Source organism: Lontra canadensis, unplaced genomic scaffold (genome assembly GCF_010015895.1).
Source record: "Lontra canadensis isolate GAN:19392208 unplaced genomic scaffold, GSC_riverotter_1.0 scaffold36, whole genome shotgun sequence".
NCBI classification, from domain to species: domain Eukaryota; kingdom Metazoa; phylum Chordata; class Mammalia; order Carnivora; family Mustelidae; genus Lontra; species Lontra canadensis.
Window position 1 is genome coordinate 7,714,580 of NW_022631030.1, and position 22,616 is coordinate 7,737,195.

Genomic DNA, 22,616 nt, shown 5'->3' on the forward strand with positions numbered 1-22,616 from the left:
TTGAGAGACATTCTATAAGATACCTGACCAAGACTCTTACTGTCAAGGTCATCAAAAATAAGGAATGTCTAAGAAACTATCAGTCACGGAACATCTAAGAACCTAGGGAGACGTAATGAATAAATGTAAAATGGTAGCCTGTCCTGTAATAGGAAAAGGCTATTAGATAAAAATTAAGGAAACTTAAAGATAGATTTTAGTTAATCAAAAGGTATTAATCTTGGTTCAATAATTATGACAGATATACCATATAGATGTACAAGGTTAATAGAGGAAAGTGGGTATAAGTATATGAATATATATGGTGTGTATATAGATATGTATATATGTATGTATAATGCTTATAAGAACTCTGTGTACTATCTTTAAAAGTTTATTTTAAGAATAGCTATTTTTGGGGCGCCTAGGTGGCTCAGTCAGTTAAGTGTCTGACTCTTGATTTTGGCTCAGGTCATGATCTCAGGATCATAGGATGAAGCCTGCTTAGGATTCTTTCCCTCTCCCTCAGCTTCCCCCCACCCCCCACCTCTCACTCTCTCCCTCTCTAAAATAAATAAATGAATAAATAAGTAAGTAAAATAAAAATAGCTGTGTTCAAATCAGCTCATTAAAAAAAAATAAGCCCTCCAGCTTGGAAGGAACCTTAAGAACCACCTAGCCTAATGGTTTTTAATATTTATTTCTTTATGCAGAAACACTGTAAACAAAATTTTAAGCAGAAGTCCAATCACATACAAATAAATGCAGACTTGCTCTGTATGAGGTGGAAAGAGCTCCCAGGCTCCATCTGTTAGGCCCCTTCCTCACCTCCCGCCTGTCTCCGGGGCAATACTGGAATGCCGAGGAGTGCCCAGCCTCCTGGAGGCACCACCTGCTCTCCTTGGATCCTCCCATCCCTGTAATATCCTGGTCTGTCCTCCAACACTGTTAGAAATGGGTAATCTCAGGGCTCCTGGGTGGCTCAGTCGTTATGCGTCTGCCTTCGGCTCAGGTCCTGATCCCAGGATGCAGGATGCATCTAGCCCTGCATCTGGTTCCCTGCTCGGCGGGAGGCCTGCTTCTCACTCTCCCACTCCCCCTGCTTGTGTTCCCTCTCTTGCTGTGTCTCTTTCTGTCAAATAAACTCTTAAAAAAAAAAAAAAAAAGAGATGGGTAATCTCTTCCCTAAAGACAACTTTTATCTTTTTATGACTGCTGTGAGTCTTAGCATTTTGGAGGGGGGTGGTTAAAGCATTCATAATTTCTGCCTATTGGCTTTAGTCTAATACAGAATACATGTCCAATACAGTTTTTCTGTGGTGATTTTTTGAAGACAGATACTTTTTTTCTCTCCGTGACCTCCATGACCCATTTCTTGTGTAGGATAGGGTTCCCTGTCCCTCTAACTGGTTGTTGGTGGCAAGGTGACGTGCCATTGTTCTTAGACTGCGTGTAGGCCAGTCTCGTGACTGCCCACTGTGACCCCATCCATAAGCTCCCTCTTGGCTTTCTTCTCTATCCCCCTTCATTCTAGGAGCCTCTACTCCAGCCACTTTGCTCCCAATACCCTAGCTCTCACCCTGCAACCTGGCTTTTCTCACAGCAGTTATTTCAAATCTCTTTTACTCTATTTTCCTGAAATCCACAGTGCTCCCACTTTCCCTACCTCATTTCAGCTGATGAATCCTTAGTCCTGCCTAAAAATAACACAGAAGTCATTAGATGAGAAATCCTTCAACTTCTTAACCTCCTAGCTGGGAGCTCACCAATAGCACTACTTCTCACTCCTTCTCCCCTCTTCCCCTCTTCAGGTTCCTGTCTCTTGTTCAAGACCAATTTCACCATCGGTGTTTCGGATCTCATCCCCTCCTGCTTTCTCAGACCTGGTTTAGTCTGTTGTGCTTTCTGTATCTCTCTGCTCCCTCACTGGAATTGCTCTGTGAAGATTACTGAAGTCCTCCTTGGCATCTTGATTGTATTTAATTAATGCTTTTCTCAGATATTTACAAAGCACCTGCAGTTCACTCTACTGTGGCGTGGATTCACCAGTAAAAGGCAGGCGAAGTCAGTGAGCGTGTATGGGGCCAGTGAGTTGGGGGAGGAGGAGATAATCATTAAAGGAGCAGGTGAATGTATAACATGTTAGGGGGTGAGTGATAAATGCTGAGAAGAGAAATGGATCAGGGGAAGGCACAGGGTTATTTTAGCTGGGGTGGTCCAAGAAGTCCTCTCTGGGGAGATGGCATCTGAGGTGAGATCTGAAGGAAGGGAGGGACTGGGTTGTTCTTGGACCTCAGGGAAGAGCCCGCCAACCAGTGCAAACACAAACATGAATGACCCAAAGTTAGGAACAAGTGGGGTCTGAAGAATGATCAGAAAACCCATGTTTTTGGGTCAGAGTGAGCAAATTAAAAGGGTGAAAGAGGAGATTGGGAGGAGAGGAGGCAAGCACCAGATCTTTGAAATGCTTTTTTGTTTCAGCTTCCAGATTTTTCTCCTGCTTCTCTTGCAACTCCTACTCTGCCTCTTTGTGGATCCTCTTCTTCTGTCTGTCCTTTAGGTATTGGTATTCAGCAAGATCCTATCCTAAGGCATCTTTTCTTCTCTCTGGACATACTGTCTGCGGTCAGGACACAGAGCAGCCGCTTAATAAAGTTTAGTTAATTCAGATTACTTTGAGATCCATATCCATTCTGCTAACTCATCTCAGACCTCACTCTGGTTTGTCTATGTATCAGTGGAATTGTGTGCAGTAGCCATAGATGATCTGACCGAGCAAGGATGCAAATGGGATTCTCTCTCCTTTAGTTTTAGGTTCTATAATTTTAGAAATGTAGCTAGCCTTGGCCTGAATCTTTTTTTTTTTAAAGATTTTATTTATTTATTTATTTGACAGAGAGATCACAATTAGGCAGAGAGGCAGGTGGAGAGAGAGGAGGAAGTAGGCTCCCTGCTGAGCAGAGAGCCCGATGCAGTGTTCGATCCCAGGACCCTGAGATCATGACCTGAGCTGCAGGCAGAGTCTTAACCCACTGAGCCACCCAGGCGCCCCCTTGGTCTGTATCTTGGTCATCGCTTTGGCTCTAACGCCTAGCACTGTCCTAGTACAGTGCCTGGGTGGTCGCTGATTGAATTCATGAATCCAGTTTTGTTTTGTTTTTAAAGATTTTATTTATTTGACAGACAGAGATCACAAGTAGGCAGAGAGGCAGGCAGAGAGAGAGAAGGAAGCAGGCTCCCTGCTGAGCGGAGAGCCCGATGTGGGGCTCGATCCCAGGACCCTGAGATCATGACCCAAGCCGAAGGCAGAGACCTCAACCCACTGAGCCACCCAGGCACCCCATGAATCCAGTTTAAGAAAGGCAGAATTCATTCCTTGGCAACCATTTCCCATTACCGAACAATCATGAAAATTCTACCATACATGCTTATGCTCCTAGAGATAAATTTTTAGACCTTCACAGGCTCTGAGTCTATTATATTTTGTCCTGTTACACTTGGCTCATTGTTCCAGAATTTCCAGATTTTTAAGCATTTTGCTTCAGCCACTGTGATTGCTTTCCCTGTAAGTTCTACATCCTCTTCAGTTTTGACAAGAATGCTTTTTGTATCTTCAAGTCAGTCATTGATAAGATCACTGAACAGGATGAGGCCAGAAATGCAGAGAGCCCACCAGATAATGTGATATTTTCTAAACCCTGCTTTATGACTAATAAGTGTGCTTTTAGAAAATGGAATCATTTAATTCAGGTGCTACAAGGGACATCGAAGATCATTAGCCAGGCCTGTGTATTTTGCAGATGAGGAAACCAAGACTCCTACATTAAGTAATTTCACCAATATTACACAGTTAATTAGGGGAGGAACTGGGAGGAGGACCCACACTCTGATTTCCATTCATTTTTATCTTTTCCTTTTTATTTCTATGGCCTACAATTTGTTGCGGTGTAAAAAATTACCCAAAATCTAGCAGTTAAAAACAATAATAAACATTTTTATCTCCCACAGTGTCTGTGGATCATGGATTCACGAAAAGCTTCGTGGATGGTTCTGGCTTAGGATCTCTCATGAGATTGTAGTCAGATGGCAGCTGGGGCTGCCGACATCTAAAACGTTGACTGGGACTGGAGGACTCAGTTCCAAGATGGCGCACTCATAGGGCTGGCATATTTGTGTTGGAGGTGATAGGTCTCAGTTCCTTACCACATCCATCTTTCCTTGAGGCTGTTTGAAGGTCCTTAAAACATAGCAGCTGGCTTCTCCCAGACCAAGTGATCCAAAAAAAGAGGAAGGAGGAAGCCACAGCATCTTTTTTGAGCTGGTCTCAGAAGTCACACCCTACCTTTTCTGTAATATCTTACTGAGTGCACATAGGTCACCCTCTTCAGTGTGGGAGGGGACTACACGGGGTTCAATACCGCGGGATGGGGAACACGGGCTTGGCTCACAGGCTGCCTACCACATCTGATTAGCACCTCAATGTTGGCTGTTTTTCACTTTTGCCCAGAGCAGGGCTATGGCATCTGAAAGATCTTCCCATCTCTGATTTCTTTCCCTATGGGGGCAGGTCCCATAGAACTGCCTGGTAAGTCTTGGTAAAAGGCAACTCTGGTAATGTCATCCTTATTATATTTCCCCCTCCTCTGATTTTTAAGAAGAGTTTAAAGGTTTCTTGCTACTAAGATTATCATATAATTTATTATCCAAACTATAGCACCTTTGAGAGTGAAAAAGTGTGTTCTTAGCAATTATGCATGAACCAAAGATGTAAATTAATACTGTCATGAGAAAAACCGAAATTATGGTCATCCAGTTGCCTACCAATTAAGAATTAAGGTATTATTCTGTCCCTTTTCTTATCCTGGCAAGAACATTCTCTTTTATCATTTCTCTCTCTTTTTTTTAAAGATTTTATTTATTTATTTGACAGAGATCACAAGTAGGCAGAGAGTCAGGCAGAGAGAGAGGAGGAAGCAGGCTCCCCCCGCTGGGTGGAGAGCCCGATGCGGGGCTCGATCCCAGGACCCTGGGATCATGACCTGAGCCGAAGGCAAAGGCTTTAACTCACTGAGCCACCCAGGCGCCCCTCATTTCTCTTTTATTATCAACATTGTTATTCCTTCTGCTCTGTCCAATGATACCATTTCATGTTTCCCAGACATAGCCAGGATTTCATACATTCCTCTGTGTATACTGTTCCCTCCAAATGGAATTGCCTTTCCACTTCCGAGTTGCTCTTCAAGGCTACAATTGCAACCTCCTCCCAGCACATTGGATCTTTCATCTTAAACCCTTCCCCATAATTCTTTCTTGTTTACCTTTTCCATCCTTCTCTTTTTTTCTTCCTACCTCTCTTCTTGTCGTCTTCTTTCCCCGTGTAATTATTGAGTGCCTTCTGTGTGCTAAGAACTGTTCAAAGTATTTCCAAGCACTTAGCATAATTTTTTCTTATTGGTATTTGTGTACCTTTCCTATCCCCTCTACAAGTTTATAATCCCTTGAGTATAGGGCTATGTTATACTTTTTTAGCAAAATCTCAATAAACGTTGCATGAACCATTGAATATTGTAGGTCCTTAATAAATTTTAGTTTAATGAAATCAAACAAGCTCATGAGAAGAAACTTTTTGGAAAGATAATCTTGATTTTCATACTAAAGAAGAGTTTTTATATTCTAAGTGGTTTTCCTTCTCAGCTAAAACACAAGATTAAACAATAAAATTTTGGAAGTGTATGGAGGAAACAGTGGACCCTTCTCCCTTTGGATTCTTCAGATATATCTCCCCCCAACCCCCCTGCTCCGGCAAAAAGCCAAATGACATCTGGACTGTTTTCTCAAGGAGAGGGTTTGTCTTTACACTTTTTCTTTTCCTTATTTATGTGCTTTACTCAGAAGGACAAGGGAAATATCAGAGTTTCCCTAGGTGAAATATGTGTTTTACTTATTATTCAAGAAGTCAAATATGTTCAAGGAGTGATTTTCAACCTTGGCTGCAGAGTAGAGCCAGCTAAAGATTGTTTGGAAATCCCAGTGTCCACGCTCTACCTTAAACCAAATGAATCAGAGTCTCTGTGGGTGAATCCAGGTGTTAGTGCTTTTTAAGTGTGCTCGAGTGATTCCAATAAGTAGCCAAGGGTGAGAAGCCCTGGGCCCGACCAAAGAGCCCTGTTTGGGTGGTGAAGAGACCCAAGTCGACCCAAGTTACTCATGACCTTGGGTAAGCCCAAGAGCTGAAGTCCCTCTGTGAAATAGGGCTTCTCATCCAAAATGTTTGTATCCCGCTGAAATGTTGAGAGCATCAAATGAAGTGTCAGAGAGAAAGGACAACCAGAAGCAAAACCTCTGGGAATCCTGTTACGCAGTGGGCTCTGGGCTGCTCTTCCTCAGTTCTAATGGCTTGTTCGTTCTTTGGAAAAGTGAGGCTGGCTTCATGAATAGACCTAGTTACGGTGGAGAAGAAAGCTTTTCTCCTCTTTGCTGCTCCTTCGTTTTCTCTTTCTTTATTCTCCTTTTTTTATTCATCTTGATTTCCTGTGGCTTAAAAGTGCCATGCCACACACTCCACTGCTCTGCTGCCCCCCAAGATGTGATGGATTTGGAGAAAACTGCCTGTCCTTGACCCCAGGGGTGGGGTCTACAAAAATGGTCTGCTTCACGGTCTACAGAGTGTCTCAGTGCCTGGAGACAAGGACTGTGCTTCAAAGGATGTTGACCCGGTATTCTGCTGGAATATTCTGTGCATTTTCCTCTCCTTTGGATGGAGGGGAAGGAAACACAACTTTACACCTTGTCTGGTGCTTTGGGGGTAATAATAGCCAGTGTGTGTTAAATATTTTGTTTGAGCCAGGATCTTTACTTGCCTTACCCTGTTTCATATCCCTGCCAATCCAACGAGGGTACTCTTATTATCCCCATTTTATAGAGGAAGAGGCAGTGATGTTGAGAGGCAAAGACACTTCTCCAGGGCTGCTGAACTAATAAATGGGAAGGAGCTAGTGTTTGAACCCAGAAGGTCTGAAGACACAGCTTTTTAAAAAACAGACAACTTGCCAGGCATCGTTGAAAACAATTTGTATTTTTTAAGTCATTTAATCTCCATGACAACCATATGAAATAGATTCTCTTATCATCATTGTGTAGATGAAGGAATGAGGGCACAGTGAAGTTAAGTGAGCTGCCCAAAGTCACATAGATACGATGAAACTGTTTGAATAAGAACCTGAAGGAAGACTGACGCTAAACTGTGGCCCCATATGTCACAGGATTCCTCGACTTCCCCTGTCCTCCCAAGAAGTTAAAGTAAACAAAAGCAATGAACATATGACCATTTTGCTAGAGACATCCCAGTGACTCCTGGCATGGGTGTGGTCCTTTGCAGGTTCCAAAGGCTGTTTGTGTCCATTCAGAACCTCAACCTTGTGGTCACCACGGGGCAGGTGTTGGTCATCAACCCTGTGCAGAGTTCATGTTCTTAGCCACTGGGCTCTCCTGCTTTCCATGGGCATTTCCTCATCTTGGTGGCTTCCTCACAGAGTGGCTCCAGTGACCAGTAGAAACAGTTAGTGGCATCCTGAGTTTCCCTCCATCTGGAGACCAGAACCAAAGACATACACCAGACTAACTGGATGAGAATGGTCTTTGATGAGAATGGCTTAAGGTGGAAACCTGGTTTAGTGCTTAATGAGGAGGAAGAAGAGTGAATGGAGAAGGCACATGTCCACCAGGTCTCACACACAGGGGAGAGCCAGTCAGAAGGCTTCTGAAACTATGCCTTCTACAAGCACCCCAGTCACGTGTGTCCCAAAGGGGCCACGTTCTCATGTTCCTTTTTTGTAGGAGACATCTGCCTTCTGGTTTACTTCTGTCCACATTAAGTGTGTCCTAATAATAGTAATTATAGATAGTCATTACTGTTGTTATTCAGATTATAATAAATTCAATAAGTATGAAATGTAAAAGCATAAAATTATCAATATCAAAATATAATAATAATTACTATTATTAAGCAACTTGTGGTGAGTACTTACTGTGGGCTAGATAGTACGCTGAGAACTCTGACGAGTTATTTTACTTAATTGTCACAGGAACAAGGCAGGAGCTATGATCTCTGCTTAGTAGATGGGGACAGCGGGATGAGAGAGGTTAACAGAATTCCCCAATGTCTTAGTAAGTGGCAGTCAGGATTCAAGGCCAAGCAGCCAGAACAGTCTTAGACTTTCTGCCCTCCCTCCTCCAGCCACAGAGTGGTCTCACGATCAACCAACCAACCTCACCATGACAATCCCTGTAGCTTTCCAGATTTAGAATCCCAGAACCAAATGTTCTAGGTCTGTAAGGAATTTAACACGGTTTTTCTCTTCTCTTAAAAAAACCAAAAACCAAAAACACACCTTATTATAAAATAAAATACAGGTACAGGGAATGACAAAGAAGCAATGAGACTCTGCTGGTTGTTCCAGACACTCTGTACCCTGATCCCCTCACAGACTCTCCCCTCCCCAAAGGAATCACTCCCCTAGCTCTAGCTCATGTTGTAAGTGCTGCCTTTCGTCTCCTTGTCATTTATCATCTAGCTGCAGCTCTCCCGACATCTAGTGTGGTCTTTTGTGCTTAAAAAAATCAACATGTCGGGGCGCGTGGGTGGCTCAGTGAGTTAAAGCCTCTGCCTTTGGCTCAGGTCATGATTCCAGGGTCCTGGGATGGAGCCCCCAGTCGGGCTCTCTGCTCGGCAGGGAGCCTGCTTCCCCATCTCTCTCTCTGCCTGCCTCTCTGCCTACTTGTGATCTCTCTCTGTCAAATAAATAAATAAAATATTTTTAAAAAATCAACATGTCTTACAAGTCTATGTTCTTTTCCATATTTACCCTTCATCAGTTTCTTTTCTTCAAACTTTATTTTTTGAAGAGCTCAAGACATGTGACCTATAGTTTCTCGTGGGCTGGATTATGCTGCTTGCCCGCTGGTAATGCAGGTCTCCAGGTCCCATGAACTCTTTAGCTCCTGCAGGTTAGTTGCTGGACCCAGAAGTTTGCTCGGAACAGGACTCATCTGAATAGATCTCTCTGGCAAGATGGCGGATGGTATCGTGTTCTCCCCTCAGGAAGCACATGTTGTCGGATTGTTTCTCTTCTTGTGACATGTTGGTGCTCAGAGTCTCAATTCGTCAGTTCCTTGGGTGTTACAGAATGGTGATATTCCTTCTTTTCTCTTTCATTTATTTCTTTGAATACTTTTCGAAAGAGGCGCTTCCCTTTGGCAATTCTTTGATTATTTGGTGGTGTAACTGATATAGGAGAAAAAGGACTTTTTCTTTATTTTCTTTATTTGCCAGTTTTCAAGACAAATGATTTAATTCCCTGAACAGTTGAAGGAACCATTGAGGATGAGCAATTAATTTTTGTTCAGGGGCACCTGGGTGGCTCAGTCAGTTAATTGTCCTACCCCTGATTTTGGCTCAGGTTCTGATCTCAGGGTCGTGAGCTTGAGCCCCACATTGAGCTCTGCGCTGGGCGCAGAATCCTTGTCTGGGATTCCCCCCCTCCTTGTTTGTACTCACTCTCTCTAAATTTTTTTTAAAAAGTAAAAAACAAAATTTTGTCCAATTTTAAATCTCTGGCCTCATTTTTGAAATGAGGTAACTGAGAACCAGAGAGGTTAAGTAACTGACCGAACATCACACAGCCCATGGGTGGCAGAGCTAGGGTGAGGGAGTGCTCTCCTGCTTCCCAAGGGCATTGTTACCTTCCCCTTTCGGGTACAGGATTGTAGAAGTGGAACCCTAGGCTCAAAAGCCATCTCTGAGACTATCTGAAATGGCCTGTAAGCACTTGCAGCATCCTCTGACCTGCCTCCTGGCTTCTTGCCTTTACTACTATGCCCTGCAGCCTGGTTGGGGCTCATTGGCAAGGGAGGGGGCAGCCTGCAGTTTTAGAACTGTTTCTGGATGGGGAGAATTGCCAACCCTGGTGATCCCGCCGGGTGTCAGGGAGCTGTGGGAATGTGCCCAGGTTGCCATAGAGAAGTTTTCAGCCTGGGCTGCCACAAGGCGCACCCACTCCCCCCACCCCCCTCCCCACCCACCCCCGCCAAATCAGGTCTTGCTGATTCTCAGCAGGAAAATGGGAAGTCAGAGGAGAAAGTCCCAACTTGTCTGTTAGGAGGGAAGTTGTGGAGAAGCCATCTCCCCACTGTGTTCACTTAGAGGATGCCGGGGGCGGGGGGATGGGGGGGTCGGGGGGGATGGGATGATGTAGAAAAGGATCAAAGTGGGTGAGGAGAAAGGAAAGTATTTTGCAACTATGTGTGTGAGTGAGTGAGGGGGCGGGTGGAAAGATTGCCTACCTCCTAAAGTCTATTCAGCAGTCCATCTTTCACACCTACTTACATAGCTGATGACCTTCTCAGACCCACCTACTTGTCCTACTCTCTCCCCGCTTCCCTGCTTCTCTTCTTCCTGCTGCCGCCTCTCCTGGCTTCTTCCCCCCAAGCTGGGGGAAGGCCAAGAGAGGTTAGTGAGAGATAAGAACGTGCTCCTTTATGTAAGGATGGAAATCCTTGCTAACTTGTGGATAGAGAGTCAGGCAAGGACAAGGACAAGGCTGCTACCAATGGCCCTGGTCTGTGTTCTGAAGCACAGTGTTGTGGTTAGCCTGGTTGGAAAGGAGAGTTGCTTGGACCGCACTCTTGGAAGCAAAATGAAACTTGACAGTGGGAGATACGCCTGGAGTGTTATGAAATGGGGGATCTTCGGGCCAAGGAGTCCCAAGAAGCTGATCACTCTAGTTCTCTTCCTTGGCAGAAGATTCTGGAGGACTTCAGCCTTCTACAGAGCAGAGGGGACAGTAGCCAAGAAGCTATTGTGGAATGTTTTTAAAACTTTAAGTTGTGAAATTAATTTGGCGAATCGTGATCAATATTTAATAAAAAATGAAATAGACCCTAGAAACCCTAGTGGTGTGTGTGTGTGTGTGTGTGCATGCACATGGGTGTGTGCTGGCTCACTGTAAGTCACAGCTCAAAACATTGAATATCATTGCTCTTTTAGTGTTAGGAGTGAAGGTTTGGATTCGCTGTAGTCTTTGCTGTGAAATTGCTGTGTGACCTACGGTGAATTGCTTAACCTCTCTGACCTTCATTTTCCTCATCTATGAAGTGAATGGATGAAACCAAAAGAGGAGGTCAGACCGATGATCTCAAAGGAATTCAAGGGAGGAGATGACATCCTCTCCAATGTGCAACGGTTTCCACTAAAAAGCACCTCTTTCTCTCTAGGCTTAGTTCATTCATTCATTCACGAAGTATGTATTCATGGGTCAGATGCTGTTCCAGGAGCTGGAGTGTCAACAGTGGGATGAAACACAAAAGTCCCTGACCCTGTGGTACTTACCTTAGAAATCTCTGCAGAAGTTTACAGGCTCTTTTTCCATTTGCCATACATTTAAAACAAAAGAAAACAAGATTGAAACCTTCTGTAGGCTTCTGAAGATAGTTGCCATTTTTTTTAGTCATTGGTTTGGATCCTCAGTCTGTCTTTCTGTAAGCGGAAAAGGAATCATGACATAGGGGCAATGTAAGGTTTGAAAGGGCTTTTTTTTTTTTTTTAAATGTTCAGAAGGGTAACCTAACCCAATAACCCCACAATGGAAATCTGAATGTTCCAGGCTGGACATTATTATGTTCCTTGAATGGTCTTCCCTTCTAGGAGCTCTTGAGAGCACAGCGCGTTCACTGAAAGGCAGTTCACTTCAAAAGCTTCAGTGTTAGCTTCTTGACATATTTTTCTGTTCTCGGTACAGAGATGAGAGGCCTCCCTGGAGGACATTGGGAACAGGGTGGCATCTTTCTGGCCCAGAGGCCATGGAGCCCCTTGTCTGGGGGGAGGGGATGGGTCCATGAAACCTCCATGCTCTTGGCTACCCGGATGCTTCAGTTCAAAGCTTTGGGACTTTGGAATCCGAAATCATCTCGGCCACCAGAGGGCATTAAGAACCTGTTGTCACCTACTGATTTCCCATTTCTGTCTAGTTCTAGCCTGTTTTAAACAGGGCTGGTAAAATGACCTTTCCTAGGCAAGTAGAACCGAGTCCCAGCTCCTGAATGCCAATGCTACAAGCAATTGGGAGAGATAAGCGGACGCTCGTCTCTCTCTTCTCCCAAAATTAAACCTGCAGCCACATCCAGTGAATCAACAGGTCTCTCATCTACTGACTGCGGTTTCTCTACCAAGCCTGGAGCTAGACTCTGGAGTCCAACCTTCACCAAGACAAAGCTTCTGCTCTCCACGGGCTCCTACATTTTCCGGAGACAAGGAGCAAACGGCTTGTTGCCCCAGGGTGGCTCCACATGGTCCTAAATCCAAGAAAACATCAGGCTGTTTCCTTACAGTGCAAGTGAAGTCTGTACGTACTAAGATCATAATGTTGATTTCAAAGGAGAGAATATAGATCTTAGGAGGCTGGCCTTTGGATGACTTTGGTATAAACTTTGGCTAAATTTTAGGACACCAACGTAGAGCTGATATATAGCTTCATGGTGAGTCCTAAACCAGGAGTCACTGTTTTGCTATGTAAATTTGCAGAAAAGATCAGTCTTTCTGGACTGGTGTTTTCCCAGCTGCTCTCAGAAAAGGCCAGGATGCTAAGACTGTTACCAGTAGAAAGCTAAGTGAAATTGAAGAGAATAATATTGTGGGGCCTCACACCAGGGTGGAAACCCAGCTGGGATTTTTCTAGCTCCTTCTTTATGTCTTCACAGCTAGGTGTGTGTTCGCACGGCGACCAGCAACCCAAATCCCTCTCTTATTTTTTTATGGAGACACACAGTCTAGGTTATGTTAAAACTAGTCCTGGAACCCAGATGGGAATAATTTTCCGACGGAGGGATCAAAGTTTGTTTTTCACAATGGCTGGAATGAATGGAGCTTGTAAATGGATGACACGGTATAGCTCACTGCTTGCTAAGAAGATAGTGTGGAATGAGGGAAGGATTCTGGGACCAGCCCTTCCCACTCCACAACCTCAGACCCAGGGGTGTTTGTCCAGAGGGCAAATCTGACAAGTTTGGCCGGATGACCTGTGCCCTAAGGTACTGGGGAGTAGTGGGGATTGTTAACTCATTGGAATAACTGGGACATACAGGGAATCTGCTAGAATGACTTGAACTGTCTCTTAATTGTTGAGCGTGAATCCGTGCATGTAACTTGCCTCCTGACGCTAGTGCTGGCCCAGACCGTCAGTTTTTAGTTTCTTGTGCTCTGACTTGGAAGATGAGAAGTACTTTCTGCTCAAAAGACCACTGCCCTGAAAGTTGACCGGTGCCTCCATAACCTGCAGTTAAATTACGGTATTTATTGTTTCAGAAGACTAGAAGTAACAGGATAAGTACCGAGGGAGTCTATAACATTTGTCCTCTTTTTAATTTTATCTAGTATTTGCCCAGAGGCCGCACTGATTAGAGTCGTCTTTACCAAGAGCCAGAGAAAAAGAAATTCGATTACATGATTGGGTTATGGAGGGACTTTTCATGGTGGAACGACCTTAGGACTGGGGTTAAAAAGACATGGACCCCTGCTCTGCCACTGTCTTACCATGTAACTACCAGGCAAGCACTTTCAGTAATTACGGTAATTTGGAAAGGGCACACCTGGCTGAAAATCCTGCCTTTGCTTCTTCCTCTGGGACCCGTGCAAGTCGTATAACTTCTCTGACCGTACTCTGTCCTCGATAAAGTATTAGTATACGCATCCTACTCTCCTTATGGAAGCGCTGTAATAATCATACCATGCATACTCGGGGCAGTGTTTGAAAGGCAAGGGCTCTGCTGATGCAGGGTTTTATTTGGGCAGCCGTGCCTCTGTCATCTCATCTGATCTCAGAAATCCCCCCCACTGTCCCCCACTAGACACTGCTGAGCACTTGCATTTCTCAGCTGGGGCCACTACTGGGCTTATCTGTCTTGCCTGCCTTCCCTGCCCTGACACTCAGGAGATTCTGAGAATGGGGTGACTCCTGTCCCTCACTTGCCTTCGGTTATAAAAATATGCCCATTGTCCAGGCCTCTTGGTGCTGAGTTACAGTAACACCGCCTAATCACCCGGCAGACGTAGGAAACCTGCCGACTTGAAACTCACCAACATTTGCCTGCAGCAGACGTGGCTTCCCAGAAACACGGACCTGTAAGAAGGAGGCCTTGTTTCCGCTCTCAGAGTTGGGGCCTGAAAATCTAGTTCACCAAGAACAAACTAACACCCACAACAAAACCCACAGCAAAGAGCGAAAGCGAGAGGCTTCAGAACAATTTACAGCCTTCTTCTTCCAAAGGTAGGGGGTGTCCTCTTCACCTCCCTATAGTGATCAAGAACAGGTGCCTGACTTACCCTCACTAAGTTCCTGTTCGTTTCAAACTGGGGGGCTAGAATTACAGAGTCAGAAGATCAGATTTTAGAGATGGGTTCTCATCCCTACCTTTCCCTCATGACCCCCTCCTGGACAGCTCTGATTCTAATAAACCCCAGAAGGCCAGTGGGCAGGCAGAGGTGGAGGGCTGTGGTTAGGACGTCTTGAACCAGGCCCTCAGGACTCACAGGACAGATGCTTCAGGGACAAGAAAAAGGGGTTTAAAGAAGCAGAAGAAGAAATGGGTGGGTGGGGTGCCTGGAGGGCTCTGTTGGTGGAGCACGCGACTATTGATCTTGGGGTTGTGGGTTTGAGCCCCATGCTGGGTATAGAGATGACTTTTAAAAAAAAATCTTAAAAAAAAAGAAATGGGGGAAAAGATTAATGGGGAGAATCTTAGAAAAAGAGGAAAGAAAGAAGTGGGGGAGGAAAAAGGAGTGAACAAGTCAGAGTACGGCAGAGGGAGGAGGACAGGGTGTAAGACCTTTCCACTCCAGCTTCCTACTGAGACTGAGCAGAAACAGGTATTTCAGAGGAAATCAGCTGTGCCCAAATGTCCCTTAGCTGCTGCCTGTGTGGCTCTCAGGCTGCTGGGGATTCAAGCCTCTGGGTCCCCAGCAATCTGCTGACACAGGCGCCCCAAGCTGCCGGCCCTAGTTCTGAGGGCAGAGGCCACTGTACCCACCCCTGTGACAAGCAGTGTAACCGTCTCCTCCTCCTCCTCTTTTTTTTTATTTTTTTAAGATTTTATTTACTTATTTGTCAGAGAGAAAGAGAGAGAGAAAGCACACAAGCAGGGAGTGGGGCAGGCAGAGGGAGGAGCAGGTTCCCTACTGAGCAGGGAGCCAGATGCAGGACTCGATCTCAGGACCCAAGGATCATGACCTAAGCTCAGGAAGATGCTTAACTGACTGAGCCCACCCGGGCGTCCCAGCCATCTCCTCTCCTTGACAGCTGGGACCTCACATGCTTACTCAGGGTTTGAGGAGGGACAAGGAAGACGCAGAAAAAAGATGCTGGCCAACAAAACTTCCAGATCACTTTGTGTAGGGAGGCAATGATGGAGGGAAGAAATCAGAGAAGATGTCCTCAGAGGGCATTTCCAGGTGTCCCTGCTCTGCCACTTCTCTGCTGAGTGGCCTCCGAGCAAGGTCTAAGTTTTTTACCTACGAGACCTGTCTCCATTCTCAAACCTCCCTGTGTTTTGCTGACATGCGCAGGTGGTCCCTGAAGTGACTTGTGTACCTTCTATCGTGTGTCCCACTACCTTCTGTGGAGATAGGCAAACAGTTTGTCTTCTTCTAAAGTTTTATTTTATTTTATTTTATTTTATTTATTTTTTTAAGTAAACTCTCTCCACAGCGTGGGACTTGAACTCACGACTCTGAGATCAAGGGTCACATTATCTTCTTTCAGTAGGTTGTGTGCTCGTCCAGGGCAGGATCCTTACAGACTTCTCATGTAGGCTGGCGTCCGGCATGTAGCAGCTGTGACAAGTATCCACCACGGATTTCATAATCAAATAAACAAGGAAGACGGTCGTTCTCCTTCAGCGATCCCAGGAAGCAGGTCTCTAGAAGTGGTAACATCAGTGCTCAAACCATCTGCTACTCTTTGGGCTGGATGAGGCCGGCGGGGAGGAGTAGGGGGAGAGGATCAGTGTTACTGGCTTGCCTTCCATTTCCCCAGAGGCTCAAAAGGGACCATTTACACATCTCTATACGTTTTTCTTTTTCATTTTAAATTAAGGAATGAATTTAATTTCTACTTCTTTTTTTTAAAGATTTTATTTATTTATTTGACAGAGATCATAAGTAGGCAGAAAGGCAGGCATAGAGAGAGGAGGAAGCAGGCTCCTTGCCGAGCAGAGAGCCCAATGTGGGGCCCGATCCCAGGACCCTGAGACCATGACCTGAGCCGAAGGCAGAGGCTTTAACCCACTGAGCCACTCAGGCGCCCGTCTACTTTTTTTTGATTAAAAATCTAATCTCTTAAAAGCAGTTATTATGAGCAAATAACATCTATACTAATGCCACTTAGTACAACACAGAAAGTTACACACACACACACACACACACACACACACACGTGTTGTAATTTTGCTGTATGTGTAAAATCATTCCACTACCAGCAAATGTATACAAATGTGTACAGAAGTGGGTGGCTGGCTCAAGTCAGTAGAGCATGTGATTCTTGATCTCAGGGTCATAAGTTCAAGCCCCGTGTTGGCTGTAGAGATTACTTGAAAAAAACAAGGGGCACCTGGGTGGCTCAGTCAGTTGGACAACTGCCTTTTGCTCAGATCATGATCCCTGGGTCCTGGGATGGAGCCCTACATTGGGCTCCCTGCTCGGCAGGGGGTCTGTTTCTCCCTTTCCCTCTGCTGATTTGTGCTCTTTACTTATCAAATAAACAAATGAAATCTTTAAAAATAAATAAAAATTTAACTATATAGTAGATGTATGTTTATATTTTTAAATAGTTGCTTTTCTCCTTTGAGTGAAAAATACCATGATTTCCTTAGTCTTGCCAACTTTTCACTGTTAAGTAATCTCTCTTGTATAAGAAATAATTACTACTTTTTAAGAAAAGAAACAAAACCTAGGCAGTGTGATGAGTACCTGTTACTAGCCCTGCGTTTTACTTGTAATGTATCACTTAATTTTCACAACCTATGAAGTGTGTAGTGTTTTTCCTCTTTGTACAGAAAGAAATGGAACCCTAGAGAAGTAAGTAGCTTGGCTAAGTCACACAAGATTTGTACTCAAATCTGCTCAGCAATCAAAAGACTTCCTCCTCCAAAACCCAAAAGTCAGGATTGTACGGTTAAAAGGTTTCTAACATAGAACTCTCACTACTTTTAAACATGTTGCTTTCCAATAGCTCTGTGCTTTTGTAGAAAGCCCTGCTCCCTGAAGATGCTGTTTTCCCCATAACTTTGGTATGTTTTGTAAGCTAAGAAACTCAAAGACCCACATCCACTCTCTTTTTTCCCTTATAAGTGGGGTTTTTAAATAGAATCCTTCTTTTTAAAAGGGTTTTATTTATTTGAAGCAGAGAGAGTGTGTGTGCATGAGCATAGCAGAGCAAGAGTCAGAGGGAGAGGGGGAATCTTAAGCAGACTCCCTGCTGAGCCTGATGTGGGGCTCAATCTTATGACCCTGAGATTGTGACCTGAGCCAAAATCCAGAGTCAGGTGCTCAACCAGGGGCCTCTAGATTGGATCCATCTCGAACTTGCATATTACCTTCTAGAAAGGAGCATGGAGTACTTCACTGTCTGCCCTGAGTTCACCTAGACCTGGGCTCTCACCCCTATTGGAAGGTGGGGCACAAACCAGCAAAGGAGAAAAATGGCATTTCCTTATTTATTATTACTCCTTTTTATTCCCGTCATCCCTCTGAGAAATATAACAAAGCATATTCTGTCAAAATGAGAGCTACGGGGCACTCTACTTTGATCTTTCTGCTTTTCCCTCATTGCATTAATGGCAGTACTGGGGTAACATGTCTTGAATAGAGAGCGGATCAGCAAACATCAGGAAATGTAATTATGGGCTCGGGGACACTGGAAACTTCCACAAGAACTCAGGGACTATTTGCATATCCTGTTCTTTTCTTCAGAAATTCAGAGCAAATTCAGTGTTCCATTAAGCACCTGGGAAAGGATCCGAGAGAAAATGTGGAGTTCCCCTCTTTTCTTCTTAGTCACCGTTTAACCACTGACCTCTGTCATATGCTTCATTGGTAAAACAGTGACTTTGTGGCTAGCTTCTAGTGTTTCTCATTAAGACTTTTTAAAAGTAATCTCTATACCCAACATGGGGCCTGAACTCACAACCCCAAGATCAGGGTTGGCTCAACTAATTGAGCCAGCCAGGCACCCAGTGTTCCTTATTAGAATAGCCTCTTATTTCTTGGCCTCCAGATGCCATCGAGGGTTCTAGAGGTCATGCATACCCCATCGCCTTGGTGCAAAACTCACATAGCGGCCATTGCCCTAGCTCCACCAAGGGTTAAATTGGTATTTTATTATTGACTTTTGTTGGTTTTTCCCCCCCTCTGGCACCAGGCTCTTGCAAGTTTTAGAAATAAATAAAAATGGTTTAGCTCTGTTTCAAAGAGGATTTTCCCCTGCAGCTGATTTTACTATAACATATAGCTTAATATAAAACCATACTGAATACAGTTAGTCTTCAAAGTGCATTAGGGATGTTGTGCTTTGGGCATCTCCGAGGCATTAGTTACAACACACCGCATCAGCTTTCCCGGTTGCTTCTCCCGTAATGAAAGGGATACAGAGGTCCCCTGCTTGAATGGTAGACCCAGATGTTAGCTTTTAACTTCCGTTGAGTGCGATGCAGATGATAATTGAATGGCAAAACCACTCCCGTTGTCAGGAAGCAATGGAGCGTTCTCTGGTCCCTTTAGAAACGGCAAGTCCAGACATGGGAGACTCCGGAAGCCGCGTTCTCTTCATATCGGTAGTCACCGTAACAATAGTGATCAGAGCAGTACCAGTCCTTCCTCTTTTCCACCTCGCCCTTTCCCCAGGGGCCTTAAAATAAGCCTGTATTTTAAGCTCTCCAGGTGACCTTAGTCTTTACCAATCTTTGTGTGTGAGTGAGAAGCTGCTGAAATGATCAGTGGATCTCATACACGCAGTGTGAGTAGTGCTCTGTAGATACAGTGGGTTTTCATAGTTCCCGGTGGTGTGTGTTTGATGTGCATGTGCAACCAATCCCTTGTTGCCTGATGTCCATTACTACGTCAGTGATGAACGTGCAATGCTGATATGCATGACTACAGGCATAAAAATAATACCATCATGGATTTCACTTAGCATTTACTATGTGCTAGGGACTGTGCTAAGTGCTTTATGTGTATCATTTTCTCTCTCTAACAAGCCCTTGAGATAATACTCCGTCTGATTCTGCACATGGGTCCACTGAGGCATGGATAGATTAACTTGTAACTTAGTACACGGTGCATCCAGGATTTGAACACAGGCATTCTAGTTCCAGAACCCTTCTACTTATTTGCACTTAATTGCTAGGTTATACTGTGTCCCATAAGTGAGGAAATAAAGGAGTATTACATACTCGGTAGTAATTGAAAATCTGTTGTCAGTGTCAAGGATATGCCAGTATGTCTGCCAGCTTTGGGAATTCCTATGTCCAAGATTTGTATCTGCACATACTGAATTTTTATTTATTTCAAACCAATCATGGAATGGTATTCAGAATTTGTGTGGTATTTTGTACAAGATACATATGGTCACTGGGTAGTCTAGGTGTATGAATGAGTTATCAAGTCATATACCAACTTAGGACCATGATGCTGACTTTCAAGACGGAGACCCTTTCATACCACAGAGGGGACCAAGTGAATGATGGGAGGGTATAATCTCTGATATCAGATCGTCTAGTTTGAACTCCAGCCCAGCTGCTGATAGCTGTGTGCCTTTTTTTTTTTTTTGAAGAAATTTATTTATGTATTTTTTTTAAAGTAATCTCTACACCCAACACGGAGCTCAAACTCATGACCCCGAAATCAAGAGTCAGGTACTCCACCCACTGAGCCAGCCAGGTGCCCCTAGCTGTGTGTGTGTGTTTTTTTTTAAAGATTTTATTTATTTATTTGTCAGAAAGAGAGAGAGAGCATGCACAAGCAGGCAGAGAGGCAGGCAGAGGCCAAGAAGCAGGCTCCCTCCTGAGCAAGGAGCATGATGCGGGACTCCATCCCAGGACCCTGGGACCATGACCTGAGCCGAAGGCAGCGGCTTAACCCTCTGAGCCACTCAGGCATCCCTAGCTGAGTGTCTTTGAATGACCTCTCCATGCCTCATTTTTTTCTCACTTGGAACCAAGGATAACAGCTAATTCATTGGGTCGATTGGAGGAACCAAGGGATGGTGCCTGATTCTTAGTAAGTGTGCAGTAAATGTTAACTAGTCTTACCATGATTGTACTCGGCCATTGATCTAATTTAAATCAAATTTTCTTCCCACCTTCAGCGTAGAACCTGGGTTTGTAAGTTGTTCTTTATATCATTTCCCCTCAGAAAACAAGCAAATTGTTTCTGGAACCTGGGCCAGCCACTTACCCGTAGAAAGTATTGAGTGCCAACAAAATGGAAAACAAAATATTTTGACAATGTGCTCTAGTCTGAAGTAAGACATAAGAGGGTGCTGTTAGTAAAAGAGTAACAGGAAGGATGAAGTAGTTTAGCTTTTAGAAGTCTGTGTGACTTCTGCAAATCTAAAACTATTCTTGAAATAAAGTTCTTTTCTTTTCTTTTCTTTTCTTTTCTTTTCTTTTCTTTTCTTTTCTTTTCTTTTCTTTTCTTTTCTTTTCTTTTTCAAAAGCAGTGGCAATGTGTTTCTGCACTCAGCTCTCCTGCAATTAATGGACTGACTTCATCTTTTGTAGCTTAGCAAACAAGCGAACAAAGGCAGTCCCAGGGTAGGCCCTTGAACCTGGTGTCTTACTTTCGAAATGTGGGGCTTGGCTTCCTCTAAGGCATTTGTCTTCTTTGGAACTTAAATGAAATAAACAGACATTTGGGGAAGAATAAATTATGGCTTCGTGTCAGCCTTATAATCAGGATTGGCAGGCATCCTCTGGGCAGGGAACGATGGAAGGGGATGGTTCTGTTCTTGGGTGTGGGGAGCACCTGAACTTAAGTCAGCCTGGGTTTTCTTTTTTTTCTTTCTTTTTTTTTTTTTTTAAAGATTTTATTTATTTGACAGACAGAGATCACAAGTAGGCAGAGAGGCAGGGAGAGAAAGAGGGGGAAGCAAGCAGGCTCCCCGCTGAGCAGAGAGCCCGATGCAGGGCTCGATCCCAGGACCCTGAGATCATGACCTGAGCTGAAAGCAAAGGCTTAACCCACTGAGCCACCCAGGCACCCCCAGGCTGGGTTTTCTGCGGGAAGTTAGGAGATCTTCAAAAGAGTGTAGGACGAATTCCCTTCTCTCAGGAACGGTTAAACTGAGGCCTTCACCAACGAGAGAAAGAGGATTGATTAAGTAAGCTCCAATGCAGGGCGTTAAGAGTGGATAGATAAGCAGCCTTTTCCAAATGCATTCCTTTTCTGTTCTTTCATTGCTCCCCAAAGATCCGTAGTCCAAACACTCTTACCTAAGAAACCTGAGCTTTTAGTTCATCGGGAATGAATGCTCTGGGCAAAGAGCAATGTAGTGCTAGGTGACTTCTCCCAAGGGCTCCTCTATGATGTAGTGAGTGTGACGTGATAATCTAAGAGAAATTATGACCATATTCAGAGCTGTGTCCCTAGGGGTCCTGCGGGGCTGAGGCCTACAGGGTTCTTCAGCCTTCGCCTCTCCAGGAGGTTTTTGCTGTGGAGGAACAATCTCCAGAGAGTTGGAAGCTGGGAAACGAATTGCCCTGGGTTTCTTCAAACCTCCTGTTCTGCCCTCCGCGCTCACACCCCTCCCCCCATCATTTATGCATTCACACTTGTTTAAGGAGCCCGTACCCTGTGTGAGCTGGTAAGCTCTGTAACAGGCTGACAGAGATAAATGGGACATAAATCTTGCCCAGATGGCAGCTACAGTCCGAGGGGAGGTGGGAAATGCACATCAATAATTATGATACAAGACGATGGGGCGCCTGGGTGGCTCAGTGGGTTAAGCCACTGCCTTCGGCTCAGGTCACGATCTCAGGGTCCTGGGATCGGGTCCCGCATCGGGCTCTCTGCTCGGCAGGGAGCCTGCTTCCCTTCTGCTCTCTCTGCCTGCCTCTCTGCCTACTTGTGATCTCTGTCTGTCAAATAAATAAATAAAATCTTTAAAAAAAAAAAAACCTTTATAAAAAAAAATTATGATACAAGACGATAATGATGTGTTGAAAGGCAGTGTGGGTAAACTGCTCCAAATTTTTGTTTGTTTGTTTTTGTTTTTCTTAAAGATTTATTTATTTTCGAGAGAGCGATAGAAGGGGGAAAGGGCAGGGGGAGGAGAGAGGGAGAGAGAAGATCCCCCCTCCCGTGCAGGCTCCATCCTACAACCCTAAGAGATCACGACCCTCAGATCACAACATGAGCCGAAACCAGGAGTTGGTCACTTAACGCACTGCGCCACCCAGGCACCCTGCAAGGTTTTTTAATGACTAGTAAGTGTTGATTTAAATGAATATGGAGGACATTGTCAAAGGAGAAAACAAAGAGAAGACGCCATGAAAGGAGAATAGGGAGAGTAGGAGTCTGGAAACACTTGCTATAA

At 44.6% G+C, this 22,616-nt stretch overlaps 1 protein-coding gene across 1 annotated transcript in view; it reads left to right on the forward strand.

The window, feature by feature from the left end:
* The window catches only part of GRAMD1B (GRAM domain containing 1B), a 242,103-nt gene that overhangs the window by 35,887 nt on the left and 183,600 nt on the right, over positions 1–22,616 (forward strand). The gene's annotated exons all lie outside the window — the stretch shown is intronic.